Below are 22,769 nucleotides of genomic sequence, written 5' to 3'. Positions count from 1 at the left end.
GTTGTCTGTATATAGATCCACTTTTCTTCATCCCCCCTGCCATTTAAGCAGCGAGCTATGCTGGATATGCGTGAAGTATCAGTCTTCCTCCCTTGCCGTTGAAGCAAGAGCTAACTTGCATTGAAAGTGAAGTATCAGACTTTCTCCCCTGCCATTGAAGCAGATGGCACCTGCCCATGCACATGTCTGTACATACTGCGTGTCCTGGGGGATACACACAATAAGATGGCACCTGCCCATGCACGTATCCATATATACTGCATGTCCTGAGGATACACACAATAAGATGGCACCTGCCCATGCACATGTCTGTACATACTGCGTGTCCTGGGGGATACATACAATAAGATGGCACCTGCCCATGCACGTGTCCATATATACTGCATGTCCTGAGGATACAGATGCTATGTCATCTCCGCACGTGTCCATAAATACTGTGTGCCCCGAGGATGCATACACTAACATGGAATGCACACATGTCTATACATACCTTGCTTTCTGAGAATACACATAGAGACAGGGCAGTAACACATGCCTGTATCTGTGCATACCCTGAGACAGAGCATTTTACATTGTCAGCAAGTTAGAATCACCATACATAAAATATAAACATATAATAACAAACAGACTCCACAATTATTTCTAAATCTCTACTTAATCGTTATCAGTTTTACAGAGATTTAATAAAATCTTTTGTTTGTATGGTACCAGTAGTGTTTGAAACAAGCTACTTAACGTGATTGCAGTGTCTTTACCCCAAAGATCTTAGAGTGCATACTGAAGATGCATCACCCAGGTTGAGGGGATTTATGGGCTCTGCATGCTCACAGCTTAGGACTGTATCTGCTCCACGGGATGTATATCACGGCGTGACTGTAGTGTGTATGCTCTGCAGGCACTACTCTGGTTTTACCTGCACTTCTGCTGTAACTGTCACTGAAAGTGAATGTCCAGAGGGGCAGAATCCAGTCTGGAGATCTCTGGTGTTTCCCAACCTAACAGGTCTGGTTTTTAGGTTATTCATAAGGACTATTCATGAGATAGATTTGCATTCATTTGAGACCCCAGGTATGCAAATCTGTCTCATGCATAATCATTGGGTCAATCCTGAAAGCCAGACTGGTTAGGTGTGCCCCCAGGCGAGGGTTGGAAAGCACTGCCTTAGAGATAGTGAAAGCACGTTCAAAGTCGGCGCGCCTTGTAAAGGACAAATGTGTTGAAGCCAAGAGAGGGGCTGTAGCCCTGTAAGGGCAAGAGCCCATGAGACTGGAAACACTTTACAACATTCTGATACCACTCTCTGTTGGTTGTCTTTTTAATCAATTTCTGATAGGGATTATTAGGTTATAGTCTGCTAGTTTGCAGTTTACCTCAAGTTGCAACAAAAATTTTTTTTGGTATTTATTTATTTAAACCATCTTATATTCCACAATTGAATATTTAAAGGTGGAAATAGGCTTACTGATCCTCTTTAAATCTCAGTTTTTCCCTTTGCCTGTCCCTCATGTGATGTCCATTAATAAAAGAGTTTCAGACTCCGACTCTCTGCTGCTGTCATACAGCAGTGTCCCTCTGTAATGAGCAGTTGGGTCAGGAAGAGGAGGCCATGCAGATAGGCGAAGGGGGGAACCAGGACTGGGCTCAGTGCTGTCACTCGGAACCAAGGCGGCCTCACTCCAGGCCACTGAACAGGCTGAGCCAATAATGGTTTTATGGAGCTGCAGTTTTTCAGGTAATCAATGAGACTATCAGACCTATAACTCCATGCATGCAGCGAGGCAAAACCAGGCCTGCCGTGATAATTTTCTGAAAAAAGAAAGAAAGAAAGGTACCAGGTGCAATGGGGAAAAGGAAGCAAGTTCTAGAATCTTCCAGATCAGCGACCTGGCATGACCTTGCAGAAAACCACCAGAACTGGATCCGTCTGTTCACAGGACCTGCGATGAGGTGGCAACTCTTGGTCAGGGGCGCCTCAGGATGCTGGCCTGGCTGAGTCATGCATGGGGGAGATGAGTTACATGCACACATGAGCTAGGGGGACCGTTGAGCCATCGCACACAATCTAGGCGAGAAATCCCAATACGTGGCCAAACAGCGTCCCCCGTATCTTGCCTGCTCTTCCCCACGTTTTACTGTGCTGAGGAGAACGGACTCAGCCACTCTCTTCATTCCTTAAATGGAAGGGCCCGGGGCTTTTCCCCTCCCAACTGCTCATCCACTGCCTCCCCCAGCCGTCTCCCTCTCTTGCTGAGGACTGGGCCTGTTGCCCAGGTGACCCTAGTCTGATGACTATCAAAGTATCATATTGGCCCATCCAATCTGCCCAGTTATCCCTGTCCACGCTGCAAGACTTTATCCTAGCTGCCGGCAGCAGAAGCTCGATCATTTGTAGGGCATTGCTCCTAATCCAAATCATTTTTTGTTTTCTTACTTGTTGGTTCTCTCTTTCCCCTCACCCCACCCAGAGTTTGTTCTAGAGCATTCTTTCTTGTGAATAAAATTTGCTCTGGAGCCTGATCTATCCCTTTGAGATACTTAACTGTTTCTATCCTATGCCCCTCCCTCCCCATCACTGTCCTTCTCTCTGCTAGAGTTTACATATTGAGGTCATTTAGTCTTCTCTCATGGGGCTTATGGTGCAGCTGTTCTGTCTCTAACCAGACTATCCAAATGAAATGTGGCCTCACTGTTCAGGGGAGGGAGGTACTAGAGAGGCAGGGACAGCAGCTGCACTGGAGCCACACAGTGAGGGGGGGAACCCGCTGCCTGAGGCCACACCAATGCAGAGCCCTCGGCAGGAGAGAGGCGCACAGGCAGAAAGTGCAGTGATCAGATGCCCTCTCCCACCGCCGTCTCCTCTCTTGCTTTCTCTGTCTCCTCTCTGCGGTGGAAGCTGGGGAGGAAGGCCTGCTGAGCTGCTGCCCCGCCTTCTGCAGCTGATTGGCTCTCTTGAACAGAATGAGCCAATCAGCTGTGGGAGGTGGGAGGAGCCTCATACTAGGCAGAGCTGAGTCGCCATGAATTATTTTATGTACCAAGTTTGCAATTTTATATGGATCTTGACACTTGAAGGGTAACCAATGAAGAGAGGCTAAGATTCAGGAAACGAGATGGCACATAAGAGATTCCACTTAGAACACGAGCTGCGGCGTTCTGCACAAGCTGTAACGGGCAAAGGGCATTAAATGGGAGTCCAATGTACAGTGTGTTACAATAATTCAAACCACTTAGTATTAATGCTCGCGGGACTGCATGAAAAAATCTGACTCTAATGTCTTGGCCAAGCAAAGCTTGTAAATGTCAAACCAGGACTGATAGTGACTCCTAGGTTGCAAACAGGCTGCTTGACTGTGATGGTGGGGTCACCAAGGATCAAAGAGGAAGGAACATCATGAAATGGGGATTTACTGACCAAAAGAACTTTGTTTTTTGAAATATTCAGTATTAATCTATTATGAGATAGCCAACAACGAGCATATTGTAGACATCATCAATCTAACTTGAAGGTTTCAGGCCATGACTTAGAATACTGTACAAAAAAAACAATGTCATTGGCATATATCATATAATTTATACTGAGACAAGAAAAGAACTTTCCGATTGGGACTAGATCAATGTTGAATAGCACGGCTGAGAAGGCAGTGCACCCCACCTGTGACCACATCATTCCAGTCAGAGCAAGCACTACCAAGCCCAACTTGCCATCTCCTCTTAGTCAAGAACAAGGCAAATCATTTAAACACTATTCTAGCTTTGTGAAGTGAGGAGAGTCGTGTGAGAAGAATTTTGTCATAAAAAATGTCGAAAGCGGCAGAGAGGTCGAGAAGAACCAGGACATGCTCAACACCACTATCGAAATCCCTGATAAATGTTTCGAAGCTGGTCAGCAATAAGGTTTCAGTGCTGCGCAGCTTTTGGAAATCCATCTGGAAGTGGTCAATGATCGTATATGGTCAAGAAAATCTGTCAGTTGTTTGACGACTACAGCTTCAATTAACTTGGCCAAGCTGGGTAGTGATGAAATTGGACTGCAATTTGAAAGAATGGAAGGATCAGCTGTAGACGTTTTCAGTAATGGTCGAACAGAAGCTTGTTTAAGGGAATCTGAGAACTTGCTGGATGACAATGAAAACTCTTATCTGAGATCCCTGATCAGAGGGATAATAGCACTGGTAGGGGAGGAATGTAGGGTAGAGCCTTAGGTGTGTTGGGGCAGTGTGGGGTGAGATCCCTGAGCAGGGGGGAGTTTGGAGTGAGAGCTTTGGTGGGGCTGATTGTTGGGTGACTGGTGGTTGTGTTTTGATGATGGGAGGGGTGGGCCAAGCAATCATTGATCTGCCACTGCCATGCTTGCTACCTGCAGACCTTGACAGGTTTAGTGCTGTAAAGCGGTGTCTGGCTGCTTGATCTTTCCCTGCCTATTAGTGATAGAGTGGATAGAGAGAGAGAGAACTTGCTGTTTCCATTTCGTCAGGTTATTTGTAGATCTGTGCCCGGATCACTGCCTGGATGACACAAGTCCCTGCAGCTGGATAAAGGCTGGAAGTGAAAACTCCTCCATGAGAGAAATACTCTCCTCCCTAAACCCCTGCTCCTCACTTTCCCGACACCCACCAGCCCCAGTGCCCAGGAGACCCAGTCAAAGGTCTCCCGGTGTTTCAGAGTGACCCGGTTTCTGGAGGCAGACCTTGGTCTAGTCCTGAACTTTCATCCCAATGCACTGTGGGATTTGTAGTCCCTGCTTCCGCCATTTAGATTCAGCGGCGCCACAGGTGCCAGAATGCCGTGCAAAGGGGAAGAATGGCCGAGGGTTTGCCCGGGAGCGGGATCCCTCGGTTGCTCTGCTCTCCTGCACCGCCACGCACAGCCCGGTCACAAGTTCGGTAACGGATGCTGTCCAGTCCTTTCGTTATGTTCCTGACCGTGTCTCCTTCTGTCTTGCAGCTCCAGCTCAGGCCCAGATCATTCACTCGGGACAGGCCTGCGTGGTAAAGGAAGACAACATCAGCGAGCGGGTGTACACCATCCGGGAGGGGGATGTGCTGGTCCTGCAGTGCCTGGTGACGGGACACCCGCGGCCGCAGGTAATCCTCAGGTTGCCCTTCGCTGCCACCGTGCCCGTACCAGGATGGTCGGAGGCGAAGGGATGTTAGGGTGTTTTAATCACAGGGGTGGGGGCTGCAGCAGGACTCCTTCCTCCCACTCGAAGCTCTGGGACGAGCCTGAGCACCAGCAGCCCTGACGGACTGGTGACTGACTGTGGCTGAGCCTGAGGTCCAGACTCTTAAATGCAGGCTTTTAAAGTATTCCTCAGACCCCCCCCTAGGATGAGAAGCAAGTTGTGAGGTCCATATTCAGAGGCGGATAATTCTGCACAGAATACACACAGACAGTCCCTGCTCCGTGGAGCTTACAGTCTAGAGTCACCCAGGCAAGACAAATAATGTTTTAGTAATCACTGAAATATTCCAGTGAAACATATCTGACGCGAGAGAATGAAGGGCATTTATAACCAAGCTCAAAGCCGTGCATTTTTAAGTAAGGCTTGAATATGGCCAGAGAGGGAGCAAGGCGCGATAACCATTCCAGGCTCCTGGAGCCACAAGACAGCAAAGGAGGAGAAGACTAGTGTGCCTGATGAACAAATGTCACAGGGAGGGACATATAGGGAAATCAGAGAGGAGAGGTAGCCTGGAGCTGCAGAGTAGTTTTGAACCAAATGTAGAAGCAGATAGGAGGTCAGGAATGATATGATAACAGAGAAAACATAAGGATGAAGGGGCAGCCGAGGGAGAGGGGAGCCCTGTGTGAGATGCCGAGATGGGGGTGGAGAGCTGAGGGCCTGTCGGGGCAGAGAGGGATAGCGTTTTAGCGAGAGATGAATGCTGGAGAGGGGAGCGAGGGAAGAGGTAAGCTGGGTGTGAGAGAGAGGTGGAGGAGAGCGGCACGTGAGCCGGAGAGAGTGAGAGCCAGAGCGGGCCGCCACGTTCAGGAGGACTCTGGAGAGCTGGGCTCTGCGTTTCCCCATGCTGACATTTAACTGGCTGCATCTTCATTTTCACCCCTCACCACAAGGAAACACAGAAGTGAAAAGGTGAAGCTGGGCTCAGGAGTAACTGCGAGGCATCTGCTTGTAGCCTCCCTGATCCAGGGCATTATTTTAGGAGTTTAATAGGGATTCAGAAGAATAATCAGACGAAAAGATCCGCTTTAATCCTTAAATCTTCCACTGAGCCGCACGCTCCCACCTGCCACAATCCCTAGCTTTAGGCAGCTCCCGGGCCGCAGCTTCACCGCCGGCCCTCGCGATAGCCCCGCTGGGCCATGCGTTAATATTTCTCTCGCTGCTGTACTTGTCGATCCAGCGTCGGTCATTAGCACATGTCCGCCTGTCTGCAGGTTTAAAACAAAAGTAGAGGGGGGCCAGGCAAATAAATTCACCGGCAAAACAAACCAGGTGGCTTTATGTCTGATTCGCTTCCACCGCGGTTCAGAGTGGAAAGGGCTCGCTAGGTTGGTTTTTTTTTCCTTTAAAGCCGTGGGTCGGGCGTAGCGGTGGATTTTGCCCCAAAACAGCAGCATTTTAAAGAAACCTTTCCTGGAATTGCTTCAGATCAAAACCTGCAAGCCGCAGATTCCAGTGCAGACGAGAAACCAAAACACTAACACGTCTTTCCGATCAGGAATGAAAGGGTTAAGAAATAAAAAGGAGAGAATTATAGCAGGTGCTCTGTTTTTATTGCATGAAGTTACCACATTTGTGATCTAGCCCGTCTGACAGGGCATTTTCTGTACGTGAGGGATGAGATAGTGAGGGGTTAGTTATGCCTGATTTGCCAGAAGTGAGGTTTGGACACAGCGTGGAGCTAGGAAACTGCAGAGGGCAGGACGGGAGCGCACGAAGAGGGGATAGAAATATCCAGGGGGCTACACAGGATCTCAGGCAGAGGGAGATTGTGTCCAACCTTCTTTGATTGCTTGATTAGAGAATTAGATCAAGGGCTTGAACTGGATGTGCTTTACCTGGATCTCAGCAAACATTTGGCTGTCTCACTTCTTCCTTCTTCTCCATCCCCAGCCCCAGCTGTTCTTCACTTGATGAGCACTGGTGGGGGAAGGTCAGCTGGGGATGGAGGACCCCTGGGGTCAAGAGGAGGAGATGGGTAGAACCAATGGGTCCTTTCTCTCCAGCCTCCTTCTGCTCTCTGCAGTGCCGGTGGAAGGGCGTCCAGCCGTCCTGATCTCTCTCAAATCACATACGACGAACGACACCGAAAATGGAAAATGCCCTTTCAAAGCGGCCGCCCTGCCCACTTCCGGCGTCCTGGGCCACTTCTTCCGCTGGCACTGCCTCTCTGCCCTGGGGATGCTGGTCCTCCATTCTCAGCCTCCCCATGAATCCTCCAGTGGTCCTGGAGCCCCTGGTAGTCCCCCAGCCCCAGAAAATTACCCCCCTCTAGCAGTGTCCACGGGCTCTTCTGATCAGGAGTGCAAGGATGCAGGTTCCATTGAAACCCATGAAAAGCACGGCAAAAGGCTCCCAGCTTCAGGATCCGGACCTACGGAGCGAACATTAAGGCCCAGAGAAGGTCAGTTCTCAGCTTCGGACACTGGCATCGTATGATCTCTGGCACTCAGCTGCCGGAGTGATGCAAGAGGGGCACTGAGTTTGTTATTAGGAAGTGGAGAGCTAGATGAGAGTGTTGAAGCAGTGGAAGTGGGAACTGATAAAAGATGAAGAAAAGCTTTCATTTACAATTATCACGGCAGCAAACGAGCTAAAACAGCTGGAAAAGATCAGTCAGCAGGGAGCGGATTTCGACGCCAGGGGATTGCAATGTCGGCGTCTGGAAATCCCTTGCCGTGAGTTTGGAGCAGAAGGCTGGTGTCGGGGACGGGTTTAGTGATGTTCTTGGGGACGTCACGTCCGCTGCTGTCCCAGGGAGAACAGGCAGGCTGGCCTGCGCCATGGCGAGTGGCTAAGTGACCACGCTAAGGACCAAGCCAGACAGGGAAGGGACCAGCTAGGGTCGATAGTCACTGCTGATGAGGATCCGGCCCAGCTGAGAGAGCCATCCAACATCTGGCGCGCGAGTCTGCTGCTGGGAGTCCCCGTCTTACCCGAATCTTGCTTCCGTTTACAAGCCAAGTGGCTGCAGGTGCACACGCTTGGATCATAGAAGGAGACCATGCTCTAAGCACGCAGTCATTTGCAGGACAGATTATTTATGATAACGGGCATCGTTCCTACCTCATAATGAACTCGCTGCTGCTCATTGACCAACAGCAAACTGGAGCAGAGTGCGGATCGTCAAGCAGCTGGCCCTTGCTTCGAGCTGACAATTGTGGGCCGGGCCTGGGGACCTCTGTCCTTTTTCAACGCGACTAAGCAAGGGGGTCATCCCTAACTGCAGGCCCTCCGCTCTGCATTACAGGAAAGGCTGGGGGTGGCATCAACATTGCCATGAGGATTATTGATCTGTTTACAAGGATAACAAAGAGAAGAATGCCAGCGGGTATTGGAAATGCAGGCAGCTCTTTCTCAGAGCGTATGGAGGAGAATTTCCGATCTCTCCTGCCTTGAATGCAGGCTGGGATTTTGCAAGAAGAAACATGTCGGCTTGGTGGGGGCACAGCAGGAAGTACAGCTGTAAATGAGATATGTCCTCACCCACCGCAAAGGGGTTAAAATATTCAGGAATAATTAGGAGCTGGTGAAAGAAGAACATTTCCATCTGCGCAGATAATACTGAACGCTGCAAAAGACAATGTATGGAAAACATCATTACTTATACTGCAACAGAGCCTGCCATCTCTAGGACTGGGTCAGGGGATGGGTGCAGAGATACAGAGCCTGTCACCTCTAGGACTGGAGGGCTCAGGGGATGGGCGCAGGGATACAGAGCCTGTCACCTCTAGGACTGGAGGGCTCAGGGGATGGGCGCAGGGATACAGAGCCTGTCACCTCTAGGACTGGATCAGGGGATGGGTACAGGGATACAGAGCCTGTCACCTCTAGGACTGGAGGGAGCAGGGGATGGGAGCAGGGATACAGAGCCTGTCACCTCTAGGACTGGAGGGCTCAGGGGATGGGTACAGGGATACAGAGCCTGTCACCTCTAGGACTGGAGGGCTCAGGGGATGGGAGCAGGGATACAGAGCCTCTCACCTCTAGGACTGGAGGGATCAGGGGATGGGAGCAGAGATACAGAGCCTGTCACCTCTAGGACTGGAGGGATCAGGGGATGGGTACAGGGATACAGAGCCTCTCACCTCTAGGACTGGAGGGATCAGGGGATGGGAGCAGGGATACAGAGCCTCTCACCTCTAGGACTGGAGGGATCAGGGGATGGGAGCAGGGATACAGAGCCTGTCACCTCTAGGACTGGAGTGATCAGGGGATGGGCGCAGGGATACAGTGCCTGTCACCTCTAGGACTGGAGGGATCAGAGGATGGGAGCAGGGATACAGAGCCTGTCACCTCTAGGACTGGAGGGTTCAGGGAATGGGTGCAGGGATAGAGAGCCCGTCACCTCTAGGACTGGAGGGATCAGGGGATGGGAGCAGGGATGCAGAGCCTGTCACCTCTAGGACTGGAGGGAGCAGGGGATGGGAGCAGGGATGCAGAGCCTGTCACCTCTAGGACTGGAGTGATCAGGGGATGGGCGCAGGGATACAGAGCCTGTCACCTCTAGGACTGGAGGGATCAGGGGATGGGAGCAGGGATGCAGAGCCTGTCACCTCTAGGACTGGAGGGATCAGGGGATGGGGGCAGGGATACAGAGCCTGTCACCTCTAGGACTGGAGGGCTCAGGGGATGGGAGCAGGGATGCAGAGCCTGTCACCTCTAGGACTGGAGGGAGCAGGGGATGGGAGCAGGGATGCAGAGCCTGTCACCTCTAGGACTGGAGGGAGCAGGGGATGGGCGCAGGGATACAGTGCCTGTCACCTCTAGGACTGGAGGGATCAGGGGATGGGAGCAGGGATGCAGAGCCTGTCACCTCTAGGACTGGAGGGCTCAGGGGATGGGTGGAGGGATATAGAGCCTGTCACCTCTAGGACTGGAGGGCTCAGGGGATGGGTGCAGGGATACAGAGCCTGTCACCTCTAGGACTGGAGGGCTCAGGGGATGGGTGCAGGGATACAGAGCCTGTCACCTCTAGGACTGGAGGGCTCAGGGGATGGGTGCAGGCTCTCTAGGACTGGAGGGCTCAGGGGATGGGTGCAGGGATACAGAGCCTGTCACCTCTAGGACTGGAGGGCTCAGGGGATGGGCGCAGGGATACAGAGCCTGTCACCTCTAGGACTGGAGGGCTCAGGGGATGGGTGCAGGGATACAGAGCCTGTCACCTCTAGGACTGGAGGGATCAGGGGATGGGTGCAGGCTCTCTAGGACTGGAGGGCTCAGGGGATGGGCGCAGGGATACAGAGCCTGTCACCTCTAGGACTGGAGGGCTCAGGGGATGGGCGCAGGGATACAGAGCCTGTCACCTCTAGGACTGGAGGGATCAGGGGATGGGAGCAGGGATACAGAGCCTGTCACCTCTAGGACTGGATCAGGGGATGGGAGCAGGGATACAGAGCCTGTCACCTCTAGGACTGGAGGGCTCAGGGGATGGGGGCAGGGATACAGAGCCTTTCTCTAGGACTGGAGGGCTCAGGGGATGGGAGCAGGGATACAGAGTCTGTCACCTATAGGACTGGAGGGCTCAGGGGATGGGTGCAGGGATACAGAGCCTGTCACCTCTAGGACTGGAGGGATCAGGGGATGGGAGCAGGGATGCAGAGCCTGTCACCTCTAGGACTGGAGGGCTCAGGGGATGGGTGGAGGGATATAGAGCCTGTCACCTCTAGGACTGGAGGGCTCAGGGGATGGGAGCAGGGATACAGAGCCTGTCACCTCTAGGACTGGAGGGATCAGGGGATGGGTGCAGGCTCTCTAGGACTGGAGGGCTCAGGGGATGGGCGCAGGGATACAGAGCCTGTCACCTCTAGGACTGGAGGGCTCAGGGGATGGGCGCAGGGATACAGTGCCTGTCACCTCTAGGACTGGAGGGATCAGGGGATGGGTGCAGGAATAGAGAGTCTGTCACCTCTAGGACTGGAGGGCTCAGGGGATGGGCGCAGGATCTCTAGGACTGGAGGGCTCAGGGGATGGGTGCAGGCTCTCTAGGACTGGAGGGCTCAGGGGATGGGTGCAGGGATACAGAGCCTGTCACCTCTAGGACTGGAGGGCCCAGGGGATGGGAGCTGGAATACAGAACCTGTCACCTTTAGGACTGGAGGGCGTAGGGAATGGGCGCAGGGATACAGAGTCTGTCACCTATAGGACTGGAGGGCTCAGGGGATAGTGCAGGGATACAGAGCCCATCCCCTGTATCACTTAGTAACTTTATTGTGTGTCCCCTCCTCTTTGTTGTCTTTGAAGGAGTAAACAACTGATTAATTTTTAGTTGTTCCATTGCACTCTTTCTATTATTGACCTATGTCATATCTCCCTTCAGCTGTCTTCCTCTCACTGGGTTGCACCTCCCATCAATCTCCTGCCATCTCCCTTAGTAGTCATCCTTCTTGGTTTCACTGCTCCTCATCATACCCACACTAAATTTCTTATCCCTCTCACCACGCCATTTCACTCAGTAACCCTCACATTCTCTCACCTCCTCCAGTTTGATGTACTTACTCCATCATCCTGCTTGGACTCCCTCACCCTCAGTTATCTTCTCTCATCTTCTCTTTCTGATTTACTCTCACCTCTAGTCATCTTCCTGAATAATATCTTCTTTTTCTACCAATATCATCTCTATCATACACCCTATCCCTTCACTTCTCTCTCTTCCTCTTTCTGTCTCAATCCTGTCCTCATCCTAAACTCTAATTCTGGCCCTCCCTCACCCTCTCCACCCCATCATACCTCTGCTGCTTCTTTATCATCCTTCTCTTCACCACCTCTTGTTCTGTCATCCTCATTCCCTCTTCACCACCTCAGTCTCTCACTCACACACTCTCTCTATCATTGCTTCTGCCCTATCCCAATCTCAGCACCTTCTCTGGCTCTCTTCACCCCTCACCACCACCTCTGGTTTTCTTTCACACCGATCTCCCACCTCTGGCTCTCTTATGCCCCCACCCCCTCCATTTCCATCACTTCTTTTGCACCCTTCCTCGTCTTTTGCCTTTGCACTCCCCCATAGCTCTTATGCACCTTGCTGCAAATTTTCACTCTTGATTTCAGGGAGGTGGAGGAGGGAAAGACGTTTACCTCTTCTTCTCATGCGCTTCCCGGAAGTTACCCCTCCTCATAGGGAGGGGCATTGTTTGACTATGAATGGCAAAATGGGACAAACGAGTTTATTTTCAGTTTGATTCTTTGCGACTGAACCGAAATAATGAGGCACCAGAAAGAAAGTTTATTTTTTTCAGTTCATTTGCATTAATGACATTAAAATCTGTGGGGGAAGAAAAACAATGCATTTCTTTTTTTTTTTTTTACTTCAAGCCAGTCCGTGTGGCGGCAGTTGGAAATGGGACAAGGAAAGGCTGGGACTAATCACGTTGAAGCATTTTTTTCAACCAATCTATCCGAGCTTGCAGCCACATGTCATGACATCTGCGCACGTTCGTGGGCCTGTGCCCGAGGATGCGGCCATTTTATAGCATGCGTGCGTATACGCACGCATGTTATAAAATAGCCTGACGCATGCAGTTTTAAGTGGGTGCGCCAATGCGCACAAATACCGCTTCTACTGTGTAAGCGGGGGGATTTTAAAAGACACGGGCGCTGATGCCATTGCCAGTTTTCCCAGTTCATTCCTAGTTCACCCAGTTAAGTAATAGGACTTCCAAACTCCTTAGTTTAATAGCCTCCCTTCTCCTTTAAAACCCTGCTCATTTGCCTAGATTTTTTTGTTTTATAAGATACTCATACATTATCCACAGTAGAAATAAAGTTACTCACCAGGGGACCCCGACGTGCGCCAGTAGGCATAAATATTTACACGCTAATTTCAAGTTTAAATTCAGGAACGCCCATGCCCCACCCAGATCACACCCACACCCTGCCCCTTTTTTTGCACTTTTCATTTGTGAGAGTGGCGGCAAGTACGTACATATCTGGACAGTTTTTTAAATCTGCTTGGAGCGCGCTGGCCCCACATATTCACACATCACCTAATTGATGTGCGCATCGGGCTTTTAAATTCACCTTTAATTTTTTTCAGTCATCCTTCTGTTGGATCTCAGAAAGAAAAGGCAGAGGTTCTGAAGCTCCTTGCTTCAAAGTTCAGAGTAAAAGAAAAGCTTATAAAAACTATTAGACTGAGAGGAGAAAGTAAGGTGTGCTGTCACTGTGTCCTAACTGTGGTTAGGTGTATTAGTAGCAGGAGAAGTTTTAATCTCTCTGACAGAGAGTTATAGTGTATATCATCAGGATAAGACTAGTTGTACAGCAGGCAGGGTATGTCATTGTCTTCAGAAAACATACAGACAGAGATTGACTTTGTTTTTTTATAGGAGGCAGCTTGCGATCTCTGTATAAAAGGATCCATGATAGTTAACTCATTTTTGTATGCGTGTGTGACTCTTGCACTAAGTTTGTCAGTGTGCATTGTCAGCAAGTATCAGCAATTCTTTTTGCTCTGTGGTCTCCTGTCAGTGTATGCCCACACTAGGGTGAATATTGTAACACTAAAATCCCCTTCCCACTAGTCATGTGTTTTAATAGATTCCATCATATTACTGGCACCAAGACAAGGCAATGGAAGAGGGATAGTGAAGACTCTTTCTCCAGAGATCCCTGGGGTCAACACGAGTAACAGTTCTGATGACGTGAAGCATGGGATCAAGAGAAAGTTTTCTAAGAGGCAGGTTAGGCGAGAAGCAGGAGAATTAGTCATCTACTCACATCTCCACTGTTGATATAGTGCAGGTGCAGAAGAAGGCAGATTCAGTGAAGGGCGGCAGCAGCAGCAGTGGGAGAGGACTAGGAGGGTGTCCATGAAAGGCAGGACAGTGCTCCCTGTCTCGTTCTGATCAGTGTCTGCAGCAGAACGTTGAAGAGCCTACATGGGAAGGATTGGAAGAGTTAGAGGAAGGGGATATTGAAGGTCTGGTAGCGGAGGAGGGGTTGCAGAACTTAGCTGTGATATTTGATGAGCAGCCACAGGCTGGTCATACTCCGGGGACCCTGTCCTCCAATCAAAAGAGCAGAGCAGGAAAGCCATAGCAAGAGGAAGTCTCTCTCCCAAGCTGGCCCTTGGCCCCTTTGCCCCCACCCATGTGACAGCAGCAGCAAGCAGATGGGGTGGTGTAAAATGTTCTGCATCACTGCCTCGGGGCAAGAGTAAGCAGCTTCAAGGATGGTGACATGATTGTCCAGGATGAGCAACTCCTGCAGGCAGTAGAGAACCTAAGATTTAAGTGGCTGCTGCACCTCTTAGCCCTTAATTACATTCAGGCCAATACAATACAGCGCGCTGTGGTGGAGTGCACTGTTAGCCCGCGTTTGGCCACGCGTTTTCGACGCGCTATTTTTACCCCTTATACAGTAAGGGGTAATAGTGCGTCGAAAACGTGCGGCAAATCCCCCCCCCCCCCCCCCCCCGAAACTAATAGCGCCCGCAAATGCATGTTGATGGCCCTATTAGTTATTCCCACGCGATACAGAAAGTAAAATGTGCAGCCAAGCTGCACATTTTACTTTTAGAAATTAATGCCTGCCCAAAGGCTGGCGTTAATTTCTGCCGGTACCGGGAAAGTGTACAGAAAAGCAGAAAAACTGCTTTTCTGTACACCTTCTGACTTAATATCATGGCGATATTAAGTCAGAGGCCCCAAAAATCGAGCATCCGGAAAACGGATGCTCAATTGTGTCGGCATCCGTTTTCCGAACCCGTCGCTGTCAGCGGGCTCGAAAACCGACGCCGGAAAAATTGAGCGTCGGCTGTCAAACCCACTAACTGCCGCCGCTCTTGTCAAAAAGGAGGCGCTAGGGACGCGTTAGTGTCCCTAGCGCCTCTTTTTACCATGGGCCCTCATTTAAATACTTGATCGCGCACCCAGGAGAGTGGCCTGGGTGCGCGTTGGGAGAGCGGGCGCTCGCCTCGGAGTGCCGACTCTCCCGCAGGATTTACTGCATTGGCCTTAAAGTGCACTTCAGGACAACGTGCAGTAATAGGTGGATGATCTCCATGCTATACACCTGCAGGCACAGAGGGCAGTATTCATTTCACCAGCAACAACCAGTCTAGCCAGAATGCAACACATGCCTACCCCTGCCTGATGTTCACTGGTGGCAGCCTGATGAGGAAGAGGAGGCAGCAGATTTAGCAGGAGCTCACTGGCAGAGAACAGCTGGGCTGTGCTGTATATTCCCAGGTGGTGAACTAGAGCCATCCCTTGGTTCATATCTTAGTAGCGACAAGGGGGTGATTGAGGGCTGGCAGTTAGGCTGGAAACGCATGATTGTTCTTGGGTAGTAGCAAGAACATGATCAGGGCAGCGGGTGATGGTGAGTTTATGCTTTGCATACTTGCTTCAGCGGGCACTACGTGATGCCCTGGGGCTGGAGGCCAAGAAGGACAGCAGCTTGGTCCTGCAGGAAAAGAGCGGGGCAGTAGCTCCGTGAGAAGCAGGAAACGATGGGAGTGCCTGTGCACCAGCTTATTCGGGACGTAGGCAGCAGGTGAAATTCCACCTATCGTATGATGCAGAGGTGAGCGGAGCAAGAGAGAAACCCCTTCAAGAGTTGTCTGTGGATGCTGGTGCGCAGCACCCTCTCAGGTGCCAGGATTGCTTACACATAATGCAGGCAGTACAGGTCTGGAAGAGACCACCCCGGGAAAGGTCATGCCCATATCCTGGAGGAGAGGTTACAGGCTTTTTAGCAGGAACAGGCACTGGCACCAGAAGTGTGGATTTTCATGGCTTGTTTGCAGTTGCAACTGCAAAATCCACTCCTACCCCTCACCAAGCTGGATCTTTACATGCTGGCCACCCTGTGTGACCTTTGGGCATACCTGGGAGCTCCTGACTTGCTCTTGATAACCAGGCAGCGGAAAGGAATGATATGCATTAGCTTTTCCCTTCCACCACTCCCCTGCTAAGTCACGCTTGCTCTCTTCTCCCCATCACCACTTTTCTCCCTTCCGGGGATGACCCCCAGCATTCCCTCCTTTCCTCTCTCCCTGACCCAGCAATATCTTTGTTTCTCCTATGTCACAGCTCCCTGCCTTGTGCACCCTCACTCTGCCTTCCTCAGCCAAGCCTTGTCCTGGAATCGCAGCTGCAGACAGCGCTGTGTATGTGGCAGCTCTCTCCAGTTTCTCGTCACGTTCCTCCGGCGGCGAGAGCTCCAAGCTCATCCTGCTTCTCCTGTCCCCTGCAGGCTTCCTGAGGAAATGGCAGAGGATGAGGTTAGAGCAGACAGTGCAGAGCAGAAAACGATGCCTCTACTCCCTTGTCCAGCCCCTCTCCTCCTGTTCCCTGCAGGCTTCCTGAAGAAGAGGGTTTGCAGCAGTAAACAGAGGTCCTGAGCTTTCTAGCGTTTTCCCAGAATCGAGACCATGAATTGATGCAAATTCCCCAATTCTCTGGGTGGATTCAGAGAGTCCCCATGTATGCCTATGAGTGAAAGAGAGGATTGCCTTCCAGGAAGGTGTTCTGGATTAGTGGAAGACAAACCAGTGACTACAGTGCAAGAATGGGAGCACCAGAGGCAGCGGGGCCATGGGATGCAGTAAAGGAAAGAATGGACTCCCCAATTAGTATTGTCACCAGCAGGAACATCCTGTCAGGTACCACTTGTTCCCCCACCTTTACCTATAACCCACCTGTGGCTACCACAGAACAGGCTCTCCCGACACAGGCCATACTTACAGCAGTATTCCCCCCCCACACAGGAGACACCTGCACACATTTCAGTCACATGTTATCTTGGTCTTCAGAAGAATCATTTTATCCCCCTGTGCCTCAGTTCTAATTCTGTGTGACCTTGGGGTGAGTCACTTTATCCCCCTGTGCCTCAGTTCTAATTCTGTGTGACCTCGGGGTGAGTCACTTTATCCCCCTGTGCCTCAGTTCTAATTCTGTGTGACCTCGGGGTGAGTCACTTTATCCCCCTGTGCCTCAGTTCTAATTCTGTGTGACCTCGGGGTGAGTCACTTTATCCCCCTGTGCCTCAGTTCTAATTCTGTGTGACCTCGGGGTGAGTCACTTTATCCCCCTGTGCCTCAGTTCTAATTCTGTGTGACCTTGGGGTGAGTCACTTTATCCCCCTGTGCCTCAGTTCTAATTCTGTGTGACCTCGGGGTGAGTCACTTTATCCCCCTGTGCCTCAGTTCTAATTCTGTGTGACCTCGGGGTGAGTCACTTTATCCCCCTGTGCCTCAGTTCTAATTCTGTGTGACCTTGGGGTGAGTCACTTTATCCCCCTGTGCCTCAGTTCTAATTCTGTGTGACCTTGGGGTGAGTCACTTTATCCCCCTGTGCCTGAGTTCTAATTCTGTGTGACCTCGGGGTGAGTCACTTTATCCCCCTGTGCCTCAGTTCTAATTCTGTGTGACCTTGGGGTGAGTCACTTTATCCCCCTGTGCCTCAGTTCTAATTCTGTGTGACCTCGGGGTGAGTCACTTTATCCCCCTGTGCCTCAGTTCTAATTCTGTGTGACCTTGGGGTGAGTCACTTTATCCCCCTGTGCCTGAGTTCTAATTCTGTGTGACCTCGGGGTGAGTCACTTTATCCCCCTGTGCCTGAGTTCTAATTCTGTGTGACCTTGGGGTGAGTCACTTTATCCCCCTGTGCCTCAGTTCTAATTCTGTGTAACCTTGGGGTGAGTCACTTTATCCCCCTGTGCCTCAGTTCTAATTCTGTGTGACCTTGGGGTGAGTCACTTTATCCCCGTGTGCCTCAGTTCTAATTCTGTGTAACCTTGGGGTGAGTCACTTTATCCCCCTGTGCCTGAGTTCTAATTCTGTGTAACCTTGGGGTGAGTCACTTTATCCCCCTGTGCCTCAGTTCTAATTCTGTGTGACCTCGGGGTGAGTCACTTTATCCCCCTGTGCCTCAGTTCTAATTCTGTGTAACCTTGGGGATGAGTCACTTTATCCCCCTGTGCCTCAGTTCTAATTCTGTGTAACCTTGGGGATGAGTCACTTTATCCCCCTGTGCCTCAGTTCTAATTCTGTGTGACCTCGGGGTGAGTCACTTTATCCCCCTGTGCCTCAGTTCTAATTCTGTGTGACCTTGGGGTGAATCACTTTATCCCTCTGTGCCTCAGTTCTAATTCTGTGTGACCTCGGGGTGAGTCACTTTATCCCCCTGTGCCTGAGTTCTAATTCTGTGTGACCTTGGGGTGAATCACTTTATCCCTCTGTGCCTCAGTTCTAATTCTGTGTGACCTTGGGGTGAGTCACTTTATCCCCCTGTGCCTCAGTTCTAATTCTGTGTGACCTTGGGGTGAATCACTTTATCCCTCTGTGCCTCAGTTCTAATTCTGTGTGACCTCGGGGTGAGTCACTTTATCCCCCTGTGCCTCAGTTCTAATTCTGTGTGACCTCGGGGTGAGTCACTTTATCCCCCTGTGCCTCAGTTCTAATTCTGTGTAACCTTGGGATGAGTCACTTTATCCCCCTGTGCCTCAGTTCTAATTCTGTGTGACCTTGGGGTGAATCACTTTATCCCTCTGTGCCTCAGTTCTAATTCTGTGTGACCTCGGGGTGAGTCACTTTATCCCCCTGTGCCTCAGTTCTAATTCTGTGTGACCTCGGGGTGAGTCACTTTATCCCCCTGTGCCTCAGTTCTAATTCTGTGTGACCTCGGGGTGGGTCACTTTATCCCTCTGTGCCTCAGTTCTAATTCTGTGTGACCTCGGGGTGAGTCACTTTATCCCCCTGTGCCTCAGTTCTAATTCTGTGTGACCTCGGGGTGGGTCACTTTATCCCCCTGTGCCTCAGTTCTAATTGGGGCGGATTTTAAGAGCCCTGCTCGCCGGCAGGCCTATTTACATAGGCCTGCCGGCGCGCGCAGAGCCCCGGGACTCGCGTAAGTCCCGGGGTTTTTCGAGGGGGCGTGTCGGGGGCGGGGCCGATCCGCGCGGCGTTTTCGGGACGGGACGCGGCGTTTCGGGGCGGTCCGGGGGCGTAGCCGCGCCCTCCGGAACCACCTCCGGGAGGCGTAAATCCCCCGACAAAGGTAGGGGGGGGTTTTAGACAGGGCCGGGGGGTGTGCGTTAGGTAGAGGAAAGGAGGGGAAGGTGAGGGGAGGGCGAAAGCGAATTCCCTCCGAGGCCGCTCCGATTTCGGAGGTAGGCTGCGCGGCTCGGCACGCGCCGGCTACACGAAATCGGCAGCCTTGCGCGCGCCTATCCAGGATTTTAGCGGATATGCGCGGCTACGCGCAGCTACTAAAATCCAGTGTACTTTTGTTTGCGCCTGATGCGCCTACAAAAGTACGCGAAGGCGCGCTGTTTTAAAATCTACCCCATTCTGTGTGACCTTGGGGTGAGTCACTTTATCCCCCTGTGCCTCAGTTCTAATTCTGTGGGACCTCGGGGTGAGTCACTTTATCCCCCTGTGCCTCAGTTCTAATTCTGTGTGACCTCGGGGTGAGTCACTTTATCCCCCTGTGCCTCAGTTCTAATTCTGTGTGACCTCGGGGTGAGTCACTTTATCCCCCTGTGCCTCAGTTCTAATTCTGTGTGACCTCGGGGTGAGTCACTTTATCCCCCTGTGCCTCAGATCTAATTCTGTGTGACCTCGGGGTGAGTCACTTTATCCCCCTGTGCCTCAGTTCTAATTCTGTGTGACCTTGGGGTGAGTCACTTTATCCCCCTGTGCCTCAGTTCTAATTCTGTGTAAACCCGGGATGAGTCACTTTATCCCCCTGTGCCTGAGTTCTAATTCTGTGTGACCTCGGGGTGAGTCTCTTTATCCCCCTGTGCCTCAGTTCTAATTCTGTGTGACCTTGGGGCGAGTCACTTTATCCCCCTGTGCCTCAGTTCTAATTCTGTGTAACCTTGGGGTGAGTCACTTTATCCCCCTGTGCCTCAGTTCTAATTCTGTGTAACCTTGGGGTGAGTCACTTTATCCCCCTGTGCCTCAGTTCTAATTCTGTGTGACCTCGGGGTGAGTCACTTTATCCCCCTGTGCCTCAGTTCTAATTCTGTGTGACCTCGGGGTGAGTCACTTTATCCCCCTGTGCCTCAGTTCTAATTCTGTGTAACCTCGGGGTGAGTCACTTTATCCCCCTGTGCCTCAGTTCTAATTCTGTGTAACCTTGGGGTGAGTCACTTTATCCCCCTGTGCCTCAGTTCTAATTCTGTGTGACCTTGGGGTGAGTCACTTTATCCCCCTGTGCCTCAGTTCTAATTCTGTGTAACCTTGGGGTGAGTCACTTTATCCCCCTGTGCCTCAGTTCTAATTCTGTGTAACCTCGGGGTGAGTCACTTTATCCCCCTGTGCCTCAGTTCTAATTCTGTGTGACCTCGGGGTGAGTCACTTTATCCCCCTGTGCCTCAGTTCTAATTCTGTGTGACCTCGGGGTGAGTCACTTTATCCCCCTGTGCCTCAGTTCTAATTCTGTGTGACCTCGGGGTGAGTCACTTTATCCCCCTGTGCCTCAGTTCTAATTCTGTGTGACCTCGGGGTGAGTCACTTTATCCCCCTGTGCCTCAGTTCTAATTCTGTGTGACCTCGGGGTGAGTCACTTTATCCCCCTGTGCCTCAGTTCTAATTCTGTGTGACCTCGGGGTGAGTCACTTTATCCCCCTGTGCCTCAGTTCTAATTCTGTGTGACCTCGGGGTGAGTCACTTTATCCCCCTGTGCCTCAGTTCTAATTCTGTGTGACCTTGGGGTGAGTCACTTTATCCCCCTGTGCCTCAGTTCTAATTCTGTGTGACCTCGGGGTGAGTCACTTTATCCCCCTGTGCCTCAGTTCTAATTCTGTGTGACCTCGGGGTGAGTCACTTTATCCCCCTGTGCCTCAGTTCTAATTCTGTGTGACCTCGGGGTGGGTCACTTTATCCCCCTGTGCCTCAGTTCTAATTGGGGCGGATTTTAAGAGCCCTGCTCGCCGGCAGGCCTATTTACATAGGCCTGCCGGCGCGCGCAGAGCCCCGGGACTCGCGTAAGTCCCGGAGTTTTTCGAGGGGGCGTGTCGGGGGCGGGGCCGATCCGCGCGGCGTTTTCGGGACGGGACGCGGCGTTTCGGGGCGGTCCGGGGGCGTAGCCGCGCCCTCCGGAACCACCTCCGGGAGGCGTAAATCCCCCGACAAAGGTAGGGGGGGGTTTTAGACAGGGCCGGGAGGTGTGCGTTAGGTAGAGGAAAGGAGGGGAAGGTGAGGGGAGGGCGAAAGCGAATTCCCTCCGAGGCCGCTCCGATTTCGGAGGTAGGCTGCGCGGCTCGGCACGCGCCGGCTACACGAAATCGGCAGCCTTGCGCGCGCCGATCCAGGATTTTAGCGGATATGCGCGGCTACGCACAGCTACTAAAATCCAGTGTACTTTTGTTTGCGCCTGATGCGCCTACAAAAGTACGCGAAGGCGCGCTGTTTTAAAATCTACCCCATTCTGTGTGACCTTGGGGTGAGTCACTTTATCCCCCTGTGCCTCAGTTCTAATTCTGTGTGACCTCGGGGTGAGTCACTTTATCCCCCTGTGCCTGAGTTCTAATTCTGTGTAACCTTGGGGTGAGTCACTTTATCCCCCTGTGCCTCAGTTCTAATTCTGTGTGACCTCGGGGTGAGTCACTTTATCCCCCTGTGCCTCAGTTCTAATTCTGTGTAACCTTGGGGTGAGTCACTTTATCCCCCTGTGCCTGAGTTCTAATTCTGTGTAACCTTGGGGTGAGTCACTTTATCCCCCTGTGTCTCAGTTCTAATTCTGTGTGACCTCGGGGTGAGTCACTTTATCCCCCTGTGCCTCAGTTCTAATTCTGTGTGACCTCGGGGTGAGTCACTTTATCCCCCTGTGCCTCAGTTCTAATTCTGTGTAACCTTGGGGTGAGTCACTTTATCCCGCTGTGCCTGAGTTCTAATTCTGTGTAAACCCGGGATGAGTCACTTTATCCCCCTGTGCCTCAGTTCTAATTCTGTGTAACCTTGGGGTGAGTCACTTTATCCCCCTGTGCCTCAGTTCTAATTCTGTGTAAACCCGGGATGAGTCACTTTATCCCCCTGTGCCTGAGTTCTAATTCTGTGTAAACCCGGGATGAGTCACTTTATCCCCCTGTGCCTCAGTTCTAATTCTGTGTGACCTTGGGGCGAGTCACTTTATCCCCCTGTGCCTCAGTTCTAATTCTGTGTGACCTTGGGGTGAATCACTTTATCCCCCTGTGCCTCAGTTCTAATTCTGTGTAACCTTGGGGTGAGTCACTTTATCCCCCTGTGCCTGAGTTCTAATTCTGTGTGACCTCGGGGTGAGTCACTTTATCCCCCTGTGCCTGAGTTCTAATTCTGTGTAACCTTGGGGTGAGTCACTTTATCCCCCTGTGCCTCAGTTCTAATTCTGTGTGAACCTCGGGGTGAGTCACTTTATCCCCCTGTGCCTCAGTTCTAATTCTGTGTGACCTCGGGGTGAGTCACTTTATCCCCCTGTGCCTCAGTTCTAATTCTGTGTAACCTTGGGGTGAGTCACTTTATCCCCCTGTGCCTCAGTTCTAATTCTGTGTGACCTCGGGGTGAGTCACTTTATCCCCCTGTGCCTGAGTTCTAATTCTGTGTGACCTCGGGGTGAGTCACTTTATCCCCCTGTGCCTGAGTTCTAATTCTGTGTGA

At 51.5% G+C, this 22,769-nt stretch overlaps 1 protein-coding gene across 4 annotated transcripts in view; it reads left to right on the top strand.

Annotated features, from left to right (window-relative positions):
- The first annotated feature begins 4,949 nt into the window (after window positions 1-4,949).
- The window catches only part of MDGA1 (MAM domain containing glycosylphosphatidylinositol anchor 1), a 506,987-nt gene continuing 489,167 nt past the window's right edge, over window positions 4,950-22,769 (top strand). For 3 of the 4 annotated variants that reach the window (XM_029592906.1, XM_029592910.1, XM_029592907.1), the window contains exon 1: window positions 4,960-5,084. The gene's annotated coding sequence lies outside the window, so the exon portion shown is untranslated. Of the gene's footprint in view, window positions 5,085-22,769 lie in introns of all 4 variants that reach the window. The other variant, XM_029592909.1, reaches the window with a different exon arrangement.

Source organism: Rhinatrema bivittatum, chromosome 3 (assembly GCF_901001135.1).
Source record: "Rhinatrema bivittatum chromosome 3, aRhiBiv1.1, whole genome shotgun sequence".
NCBI classification, from domain to species: Eukaryota; Metazoa; Chordata; class Amphibia; order Gymnophiona; family Rhinatrematidae; genus Rhinatrema; species Rhinatrema bivittatum.
The sequence above is the reverse complement of the archived record's forward strand: the minus strand, read 5'-3'. Positions and strand labels throughout refer to the sequence as shown.